Below are 11,937 nucleotides of genomic sequence, written 5' to 3'. Positions count from 1 at the left end.
CCCCCTGACTGAAAAAATACTGACACCACACCCACATTAAGGTGGCTAAATTTGAAAACGCATCTTTTTCTCTCCATTTTTGGCCCTCTATCCACATTAAGACTGCTGATTAAAAAAAAAAAAAAAAAGCAGTGGATGAATCTGAAAGTGCTGGCTTTGTGTTTGACGAGGGATTCAATCAAAAGTGACATGAGTCCGCACTGGTTCAGGCCTCCATTGTGTTGTTACTGTCCCAGGATGAGGACACACGGTCCCAAATCACCAAATGATATCAGCAATTGAATGGACAAAAAAATATTTTACATTTGGCTCCATGATTCGCACACAGGAGGAGTTTTTGTTTATTGATTCAATGATTTTTTTTCCCCATCTGCCGTAATATTCCTATAGTGAAGCCAGAACACTGATCAGTTGTCACAGATACAGTTAATGAGTACACAATGTTCACACAGCGGGTGATTTGTGTGATTTAAACAGCTGCCTGTGGATAATCACTAAGTGTGCCAAAGGGGAAAAATCATACATAGTGATAGAAAGTAAGTTTGTGTGAATTGTAACATTTAAAAATTGAAGTGTATCTAAGCCGAGAGGGCAACGCAGCTTTAAAATTGCTTTATGTCAATGTGGAAGACAAAAACTGAGCAGTTCGAAAAGAACAATGTAAGCCTGTTAAGTTACGGCAGCAGTCTGTCGCCTCTAACTCATTCTGTGATTGCTTACTTTAAATGTCAGCGTAGCACTTCTCAGGGTGCAGGTGTTGTCAGTATTTATTCTGATCATCAGGAAACAGTGGTTTCATTGTGTCAGTAGCAGGTAAACTGGTAGCATTTATGAGCCAAAATCAAACCATGATTTTGTACTAACAAAAAGGACAAGACTGAAACTGAATCCTGAGACGCGCTGAGAAGAGATTTTACTGTCCTCCTGCTGTCCTGGCATTTCAATGTGGACAGAGTTCTGAAAATGCACATTGTTCTTTAAGAGCGTTTTCAGATTTAGCAGCTTTAGTGTGAACATCGTCCGACTGTTTTGACCTAACTGACTGACTCCTGGAGAGGAGGGACACTGAAGAAACCTTCATCCTGCTGGAGAGAATCCTGATTCATCCAAACCAAAGATCCTTTTTTTTCCAGCAGAGAAGAGCTTTCAGATAAGGGGACTGGACTAATGAACTGAGCATTTTGGGGATGAGGATATTTATTGGAGACTTTTGGGAATCCCGTCAGGGTTCCCTCCAAAGAAAACTCTTTCTTGAAACTGGGACAAAAACAATGAAATACCAAAAAATCCAGACTGAGGTTCTGGCTGTAGCTTTACTTCTCAGTTTCTTTTTTCTTTTTGCAGCAGCGATGCCAAAGGAGGGCGTGACCAAAGCAAACAGACTGAGAATGCACAACAAACAACGACACAAACATCACAAAATGAACAAAAGAAGATGACAAGAAGTATGTATTGTAAAAAAGAAAAAACAAAAGAAAAAGAAAGGACAAAAGAAACAAAGTCTATTTATCGTGTTGCTCATATCATGCTTCGGCCACTTTTGTTTTCAAATGTTGCTAATTTAAGTTTTGCAGCTCTGATGTCGGCAGATGGTGGAGGAAGGAGGAAACACTGACATGACTTCTTATAGAAATATTCCCACAGTTCATAAAGAGCTGTGCTGAATATGAAGCTGACACAGCATGTGTTTAAAATGGATTTGGGTTAAAGTCACTCCATATTTTTTCTCATCTAAGCAAGTGAAACATTTCTTCCTTTGTGCTCCGTCTGCTTAGTTATTTTTAATCATCTGAGGCACAAACATCAGAAAATCCAAAAAGGGCAAATGTTTCTGGTTCGATAGATCCTCTCTCATCTCATAATAAGTGTTGTCTCATAGAGTATATTTGCTGCGCAAAACAAGTTTGAATCCATTCACAAGCAATCTCAGATTTGTAAATAGTCCTGTGTCATTATGATACACTTTGTATGAAAACGAGTGACGAGCAAAGCACAGTTATTACGTGGACACCAAATAGGTTTTTGTGCCTGAGAGTTTAAAAAGCTTTAATGATAATAATAAACTGTAACTTCCCAAAGACCAACAGAGTGTTGAACCTGTAAATCTATAGTCCAGACCAAAACTCAAAGGGATGTTTCACTGCAGGAAAACACCTTCAATGTTCACACGCAAGTGTCTGTTAGAGTTCCTGAGTTCCTTTAGTCAGCGTCAGAGTCGACATGAAGGACCTCCACACTCAACCTTAGCCATTTGATTATTGTGAATACAAACTGCAGACGTGGAAAATCTGCTCACATCTGAAGTTTTAACTTAAAATAATAAAGGATTTGTTTTAATAAGAAAATCATATTTAAGTTTCTAAATTGGAGCAGAATTGTAACATTTTTTCTCCATGTTTTCCGGTGAGCTCTGAACTCAACAATAAGCCAGAAATCAAGTGTTTCAGATGGATTATTTCCATTTGGATCAGTGCTGTGACGCGATGAGTCCTGATGTTTGTGCTGTGGTGGCAGATCCACAGGACAGACTTTAAACAGCTCTTCAAACTCTTCCAGATGTGTTTGTGTCACTAAAAGTGAAACCATTTTGAACCAGAGTGAGGCATCTCTTTACTCAGAACGCTGATTGATCCAGTGCTGTATATAGAAAAATACAAACTATGTGCTTTTTATATGAGGGATCAGTGGGACTGAGGTAAAATAATCTGACTAAAACACAAATGTGAATATGAACCAGAGCTCTGAGCAAATTCACCTTCTGTTCACATCTGTCACGATGCAGGATGGAGCTCAAGAGACAAGCCATCCTCCAGCTGCCATGCTGACCGAACAGAGACGACCTGGTGACATGTTTCCATGTTTCTATGAGCTGCAGTGAATTTGACAGCAGAAAACATTGCTACAAGTCATTCTGCTACAAGGCAACCATGACTAAAGTTCAAACACACCAAGTCTGTAAACTTACTGTTTAGTCTTCAGAAGTGAAAAATTAAACCCAAAGTTGGTGTTGTGTCATAAATTAAAGGTTTCCAATAGTGAAAAAAAAAACAGTAATTAATATGCAGAATGATTTTTTCCTCAATTGGCTGGAAACATAAAAGACTCTCTGTGGATGGAATCGACCCTTTGGATCAGCTGGACAGATGATGAATGTTGCTCAGCCTTCTGATGATGATAATCATTTCCTCTGTAATATGACTGACAGACTCTGATGGGACAAACCTGTCATGCCAAACAGAAAGACTCTGTGAATCCATTTTGACTCGATCTTGTTTGCATGATTTCTCCGACTCCTTTACCCCTTTTTTTAATGAATGACAACATGAGATCAAAAACCAAAAAGACATTGTTCCATAGGAAATAAAGCTGAAATCCAGTTTTGATTCTTATCAGTGATTCTCTCTGTGATTTTATTGCTCCACTGTGTTTATCCAGGCAGCTGTACAGAGAGTATGTTAAAACCAGTGATAACAGTCTTTTCTGATTCTGCAGCGCGGCACCATACCTCCCTGACTTTCTCTGTGCTTACAGGCAAGTGCCAGCAGGAGCAAATTAGACAAATTGAAATGCAATTCGATCAGTTTAAATAAGCTGATCCTGGTTTGAGGTGTACACTAAGAAGTTTTAAAGGAGTTCATGTGTTTAACCTATATACATTTATTGGAACAGATTAGCAATCACAAGTCACTCATAGCTTTCTGGGCACAGAAGACGTCTTGCGCTTCAGGATATAACATTCATAGGCAGATGATGACCGGCGGCCCATAGCTTTGAGCGTTGGAACGGGAGCTAAAGGTGCTGCAGTAGTTGCTGCTCCAATGTGGAGAGAGTGAGCGGTGTAGCGTTCTGGTGGAAGGCCACAGGATTGGCAGCAGAGGCGAAGGCGTGAGGCAAACCAAGCCCAGGACGTGGATTTTCACTAATGGAGGATGGCTGCATTGTTCAGTACGGTGGCCAACAAGGGCAAATGCGCCGCAAATGGCAAAACGCTGCAAACACGGGAATGATGCAAAGCCAAAAACACACAAACACATAAAACAAATGCAACAAAAAAACGCTGCAAGAGAAAAATGCTGCAATCACAGAAATGAAGCAGAAGCAAAAACTTACAAACACACAAAACAAATGCGAAAGAAAAAATGCTGCAAATATCAAAACACACACAACCCCAAAACAACTGCAAGAGAGAAACGCTGCAAATTCACTCCACAAAACGGAAGTGCGCCAGGCCACTAGGGGGACTCGACCTGAGGGATAGACCAGTCCTGTAGGACCAGACCATAGAGATATAAAGAGTAGACGCCGCATCGACCACTACTGCCTATTGGCGCTGATGAGCCGTGGGTCGCCGTCTTGGACCGGTCACCCGCTCCACTCAGTGCTGTTTGGCAGGCGCATTTAATCATAACTCTCTGAATACTAAACTGATTTTCACGTGTTTTTTTTTTTTTTTGCTGCAAACGTCATACATGTAGCTATGATACAGGACAAATGGTTCGGCGTATTTTAATATTCATATGGGATTAACAGTAATGGAATATTCTGATGTAGCCAGCGGGTGACTGGTCCAAGATGGCGTGAATTTGCAGTGTTTCTCTCTTGCAGTTGTTTTGGGGTTGTGTGTGTTTTGATATTTGCAGCATTTTTCTTTCGCATTTGTTTTGTGTGTTTGTAAGTTTTTGCTTCTGCTTCGTTTCTGTGATTGCAACATTTTTCTCTTGCAGCGTTTTTCTGTTGCATTTGTTTTATGTGTTTGTGTGTTTTTGGCTTTGCATCATTCCTGTGTTTGCAGCGTTTTGCCGTTTGCGGCACGTTTGCCCTTGTCGGCCACCGTAGTTCAGGATTCAAAACTGAACTATGAAGGCACTTATAACGGTAATAATGACAGGCAAGGTGGCTACGGAGAAGGTGGCACAAAATGAGGTGAAGTTAGTTTAATCATACGTTTTGAATGTGGACTCAGCTAAGCCAGATCGCAGTCTGCAGGGTCGTCTTTAATCTCGCACAGTCTGAATAAACAGCGAGCAGGTCAGGCTGGATGGCGTTACCTCTGAGCACAGTTGGCAAAACTTCTGAAATGTAAACCGGGACAAAGAATCAGCAGTTTGGTTATTCAAACCTGGAATATGAGCTGCTCGAATTATGAAGTTACTCAAGACAGATGACCACGTACGGCCTAATGAATCTTTTGATAAATGGGACTGACGAGCGTCTTTTGTTGATGACACTGACAGTCGCCTCGTTGTCACAATATTTGTTTCCTTGCCCAGTGTTTACCCCACAGAAGACAAGCAAAGACAATTGGGTATATTTCCGTAAGAGCTGTGGAAGAAGCGTTAGCTTGGAAAGATGACAGTCCTTTCAGCCATACATCAGCAAACCACTCATTACTGAAAAAACCTCCAAAACCAATGGAAGGAGCTGCGTCTGTGTACAACTTGAAAGCCACTCCATTCGTCAAGCAGACGAGACCTGAAGCGGAGCTCAGACCTGCAGCCTGCATCCAAGATCAGCTTATCATGAAGTTTCTCTACAGTTTTGAAGAGATCGAGAAGCCTGGACTTAAAGGAGCGACCTTGGGGAACAACATGCGAAATTAAGAAGCCCAAGCAAAGAGAGCAATTCTTTTTTAGAAATGGCTCCTTGAATGTTTTTCATAACTTCTCTGATGTGGTTTAATTTTTCCAGGAAGGGAAGCCTGCATCACGTTGGTATCTAAGATGAAGCCTAAAAATTCAGTTGACTGGAGCCGACCTAACAGACCTAACGTCAGAAAATCACCTCGGTAGTTTGCAATTGTTCAGACGAAGGATCCAGCAAAGAGCTTCTGACAAGGTGTCAGATGTTTTCGAATGGGAGTCTGACTGAGAAATCCAACATGTCTCTCCATTTAACGGCAAAAAGATGCCACTGCGACGGGTGTAAAGGCGTCACTGTGATCTCTGCCTTGGCTCGCCATGCGCCCCTCGCTGCTTTCTTAATAAACATAGTGGCATCGTCAACAGAAGCTGGAATGCCAAGCAGTTTGGCCTCCTTAACTTGCGCTATGTTTCATTTTATGTTCAACTGTGATTGGAGCATTTCAAAAAGGGGTGTGGCTTGTGTCCTGCGCCACGCAGATCACCTGAGATTCTCACTTAAACGTGTTTTGAGCTCAAACGATAACATGAACTCCCACACAGGAGGTTTACTGACCGATCAACAGCTGCCTCTACTTACTGTTAATAATCTGTAACACACACACACACACACACACACAGAGGGCCGCCTTGACCTCAGCTCTGTCAGTCTGCACACACAAACTGGACTTTCCACTTTCCAGTCTGATTTCAGAGATTATTCCTGCGAGGATTCCACAAATTCACCAAAACAAACACAGTCAGAGCTTTCAAACATCAATCACAGCTGTTTTTTCACCGTGGGAAGCGGATCCCAAACCCCAGGCCAAACACATGATCACACAACCAAAAGTTTCATGTCTTTCTCCTCTCTGTTTTTTTTTTTTTTTTCAAACATTCGTGTGAGTCCAGATTAGATTACATGTAATGAGATTATGGAAGTGGTAGTTTTAATTAGAAGCAGTTAGTGTGAAGGAAGAAAAGCAAACTGAGAGAAAGTGCTCACTGAGAAACAAGCGTGAGGAGGACAAGAAGGGTTTTAGCTGGTCGAGTTTTATTTATTTGAACAAGTTGACATCAGAAAAGACATCAAAGTAATGTGGTGGGAGAGGGAGAAAGCCCTCAGGAGCGGCTCGTTCACAGGCTGAATAATCGAAAACACTCACAATGTGAAAGACATGTCCAGATACATCACAGAAGAGACGGCTGCACGAGCAACAGCTCATTACATCATTACAATCAGTGGTTACTCAGACACCAGGTTGGGGGGGGTCATTTTTTATGAGAGCTGTAGACAACAGTACTGACATCTGACTGTAGGGATGTTGATGTAATCAGGGTCATGGATGGCTTCTGTGAACACAGATGAAGTCAATGACATTTAGAGGAAAAGTCACTTTTAAAAAATGCTCCTGTTGTGAAAAATCAAAGTAAATTGTAAATTTAATAGAATAAAATCTGCAAAAGTGCCTGACAGTTAGAGAGCAGCATGATCACCCCGCTGCAGTGTTGTTTGTGTCCGCCTGATGAGTGGAAGTCCAGTCTTCACTGAAGGAAATCTCTGCTGCTGAACGTCCACCAGCCACTTTCTGACTGTGTCTGTGCTGTTTGGTGCTGAGCTGGTGCTTCTTAAAGCTTTCCGATCAGAACGACCGCCTGTTGAGGCTGATGATGACAGTCAAGTACATTTTTTAGATAGCAATATCATGTGGCACTGAACATGAACACATATTTAAATATGTAAAGGGAAAACGTTCATGGAAGTTATTCATCCCCTCCCTGGAGTCAGGTGATAATTGTTCGTGGGTTCGTCACTATGAGTCATGTGATCCATTGTTAGCGAACAGTCCTCATTATAGGTGCTTTAAAGGTCCAGTGTGTAGGGTTTAGTGCCATCTAGTGTTGAGATTACAGATTGCAACCAACTGAATACCCGATGACTCTCCACACGGCGCTCGTGTTGGGTTTGTCCTTTCTGGGCAACTGTAGAAACATGGTAGAGTAACATGGAAGAGGACCCGCTCAGGTGAAACTCTAATGAAAACATGACTGTGAATGTTATATTGCCAGCAGATCCCCTGAAATTGTTTTTCTCATGTTTAACATAAAACCTGAGTCTTCATGTCAACAAGGTATGTGTGTGTGTGTGCGCGCATGTGTGTGTGTGTGTGTGCGTGTGTGTGTGTGTGTGTGTGTGTGTGTGTGTGTGTGTGTGTGTGTGTGTGTGTGTGTGTGTGTGTGTGTGTGTGTGTGTGTGTGTGTGTTTAATGGGTGTAATGGTTTGCTTTTGGTGGTATTTCCTGTCAGGGGGGAAAATATTAAGCAGGCAAGAGGTCGCACTTTCTAAACCAATTAGACATGAGGCCGTGGAGGATTTTTTTTTTTTTTTTTTAGGTTTAATTGGAAACATGTCGGAGGAGAAAAGTGGGAAAGTTTCACTGTGAGAAAATCTGTCTGCTGTTAACCAACCTGACCACCAGTTAAAACATGAGTGCTTTCAATCAAGTTAAATGATCACACTTGTCATTTTTAAATTAAATGTAGGAATTTTGCTTACAACAGTATTTTTACATTGTTAATTGGTACTTTTACTTCAGTACAGGAGCCTTTGTCTTTTGAAATGTTTGGTTTCATGGGCCTCTCTCGCTCTCACATCACAAACAGCCACTCAAAATTAAAAGTACATATCAATGTTACAAGAAGAACACTTGCGGTATCAGAGGTCAGACAGCGTAGCTTTGAACTGAGCTTGTCGAACCTGCGTCACTGACGACAGATCAGTTTCAGTTCACAGCTCCTCCATGTTCATTTATTCTTCTCTGAATTCTAACGAATGTCTGAGGTGAACAGACACAGAACTCAACAGTGACGTCTGACCTTTTCTCATATTTTAAAATTGTTTTACTTTCTCAAAGCTTGGCTAATAAATGGCCACAAAAATCTGGTTGAATGTCATGATGTTAACAGTCAGACACGAGAGTCATCTCCTCTGTAAACTGAAAACAACTCTGTTGTTTTCAGAGTCAAAGTGAACATCATTGGTCCCCCCGTCAGCGTCTGTTGAGTCCTGCAGCAGTGGTGGGTGGGGCCAGCATGTTTTTCCAGGTTTAATTCACAACAAATGCAATCCTGTCCCGTCTCCAGTGTCACAGTGTGTAAACAGGACCCAAACTCTCCACCGGTGCTTTAAACATGGAGCCTCTTCAAGTTCGTCCGCAGTAACGTTTCTCCACTGGTTTAGAGCCGTTTGGTTGAAATGTTTTACAGCAGACTGAAAACAAGTTTGCACCTCATGCATGAGACATGTAGTAAAAGTACTAATACTACACTGATGCAAAAAAATGTCCTGCATTGTAAGTGGTTAAATGAAAGTATGTAGAGCAGCCTCAGCATGATCAGGAACATAGAGTATTAAAAGTAAAAGTACAGAAAAATGTCCCCATCACTGTTCTTCTGTTATATTTTCTGTCATTAGATTATTATTAGTGGTGCATTCAGGTAAAAGCAGGTTTTTACTGCTGTAGCTGGTTGAGGTGGAGCTCATTTTGAACTACTGCAACTAATGATTATTTCCATTATGGCTTCATCTGCTCCTTATTTTCTCCATTAACTGATTGATTGGTTTGTGAAAATTCTGAAAATAGTGAGAAATGTCGAGCCCAAAGTTGAGCCCAAAATCCTCAATACAGTCCAAAGAATTAAAAAGAAAAACAAATGAGTTTTTACATGACAAATGGTTTAAATGTCAAATTATCTCCCAATTAATTTTCGGCCAACCAGCCCATTGATTAATCAGTAATTGTTCCAGCTGTAAAAAGGAGTAAAAAGTACAATATTTGCTGTTATCTGAAATGTACTGGAGTACAAGGAGAAAGTGACAATGAAAGAAAATACTAAGAAAATACTAGAAACTTCATAGCTTACAGTACTTGAGTAAACGTACTTCATTGCGTTCCAGCGCTGTGTGTGTGTTTGTTAATCTGCTGTGTGTGTGAGCTCTTTATATGAGCTATGAGGATAACCTGTGGCGTTCCTTCTGCTTTACAGAGAAGCAACATGAATAAAAGAGAGACGAGCTGCTGAACGTTTCACCTAAAGTCAACAAAAATATTTTAGGCTGCTCTGGTCCAAGTGGACCCAGAGTGTAAAGATGGCGGAGGAAAAACGCCATGAGTCACCTGGTGGATGTTGGAGGTCAGAGGTCACACCACCTCTGACTTAGTTACTTACAGCTGAGACTTGGTCAGACAGACTCACTCAACTACTGTATGAATTTATCTAGTTTGACATAGTCGAGCCGTTACTTTGAATATGATTAGGATTCATTTTGTCCTCCATGTTGTTTGACCTGATGATCAGTGTGTTGATTTTCTGAGTTTGTCTTTGCGATTTTTGCTTTGTGTTTTTTGCTTTGTGTTTTCTTTGGTTTTACTGTGCTTTTTGTAGTTTTACAGGTGATGATGTGTGTTTGATCATCAGCCACAGAACTCAGAGCAGAGCTGAAGACTAACAGGTGTACCTGACATACACAGTTATGGACTGTGTGTGAGTGTGTGTGTGTGTGTGTGTGTGTGTGTGTGTGTGTGCGTGTGCGTGTGTGTGTGTGTGTGTATGTGTGTATGTGTGTGTGTGCGTGTGTGCGTGTGTGCGTGTGTGCGCGTGTGTGCGCGTGTGCGTGTGTGTGTGTGTGTGTGTGTGTGTGTGTAAACTTTGTTTTTGCACTAATTTAAAGTCATGTTAAGCCAACATGCCCCCCAAAAAAGTGAACATCTGCAGTTCTTCGACATCAGAGGAAACTGATCATGTGATACGTTCAGAAATTTCAGATATCCTGAACAGATGGATCCACCATGCTTATTCATGTGTATATGAGAGTGTGTGTTTGGTGCCTGCAGTCAGCGTGTGTGTGTGTGTGTGCAGGCTGAATTGTGCAGGATTCAGTCAGTTATCAGTCAAACAGGTTTTACAAGCTTGAATTCCAGATAAAAACGCACACAGCTGATAAGATATTCACTTGAACGTCACATTTCTTCTTTTGTCTCTCGTTATCTTCGCCCTCCTCCTCTTCCTCTCAGTAGATGGATGAGTTGGGAACATCTGTTCAGCATCAGTGCAGAGGGTCCAGATGTCAGCGCGCACACACAGATGCAGCAGGGTGTGTGTGTGTGTGTGTGTGTGTGTGTGTGTGTGTGTGTGTGTGTGTGTGTGTGTTAACATGTTGTTCTACATGTGATAACGTGTCGTCTGTCTGCAGTCGACCTCCAGCTGCTTCTCTTCTCACAGCTTTCGCTGTTCAAGTTACTGGCTCTTAATCCCAAGTGTTATAATTTATAATACAGTTTTATTTTTCAAATGCATTTCTTTTTTATTTCAGGTATTTTCTGTTTACTACACTTTTTTTTTATTTGCAACAAAACCTTTTATTTATATATGTGCAGATTTGCATTTATTCAAGTACTGTCCTCTGCAAAAAGCAATAATAAGACTTACATTCAGATCAAATATTTAACAAATCATATATATATATATATATATATATATATATATATATATTACACGTACTGAAGAATTTGCACTGAGCACTGAAATGGCTAAAATGATTTAAATAACACCAGTCTGCTCCTCTAAGCTGTAAGATCAACGCTGTAATTCAATATTCAATGACTTGATTAGGACGTCGAGGTGTACATACCATAAATGAAAGTATGTGAGCATTTCCACAATGTGTGAACCAAAGAAAAGACAAAGGCTGAGAAAAGAAATGATCTTTATTTATCAGAGTAAACATCACTCCTGTGGCACCTTCACAAAGCAGAAATACCTAAAAACTCTTCAAACAACAAAAACACACATTTACTCAACAGATTTCAAAATAATTTATTGCAGACAAACACAGAAATCAGCGTCACTCCTGATGCTAAAAAATAAGTTAATGTCTCACAGCGTCTGCAGGTCACAGGACTGTTTGCAGGTTTCTCTGAGGCTGTAGCGCCACCTGCTGTCACATTAAAACCTCTCATCAAAACAAACAATACAGAGTGTACATGAACTCATCACCACGTCTTCTCATACCTTAATGACAGATTTGACTTTCTGTTCTGTCACTTCAGGTTCAATGATGCTCCAGATGTGAATCCTTTGATGCTCAAATAATCCTATTAAAGGAACAGGCTGCTGGTTTTGCACGTTTCACTACATTAACTACTACTTTGACATAATTTGGGGTCATTTATCAAATTAAATAACAACAGTCAGTGTTTAGTCTATTTTACATTTCCTGTGTGAAACTTCAATTCTTGTTTTGTCTCTTTGGTGACGA

Source organism: Chaetodon trifascialis, chromosome 6 (assembly GCF_039877785.1).
Source record: "Chaetodon trifascialis isolate fChaTrf1 chromosome 6, fChaTrf1.hap1, whole genome shotgun sequence".
In the NCBI taxonomy this organism is placed as follows: Eukaryota; Metazoa; Chordata; class Actinopteri; order Chaetodontiformes; family Chaetodontidae; genus Chaetodon; species Chaetodon trifascialis.
The sequence above is the reverse complement of the archived record's forward strand: the minus strand, read 5'-3'. Positions refer to the sequence as shown.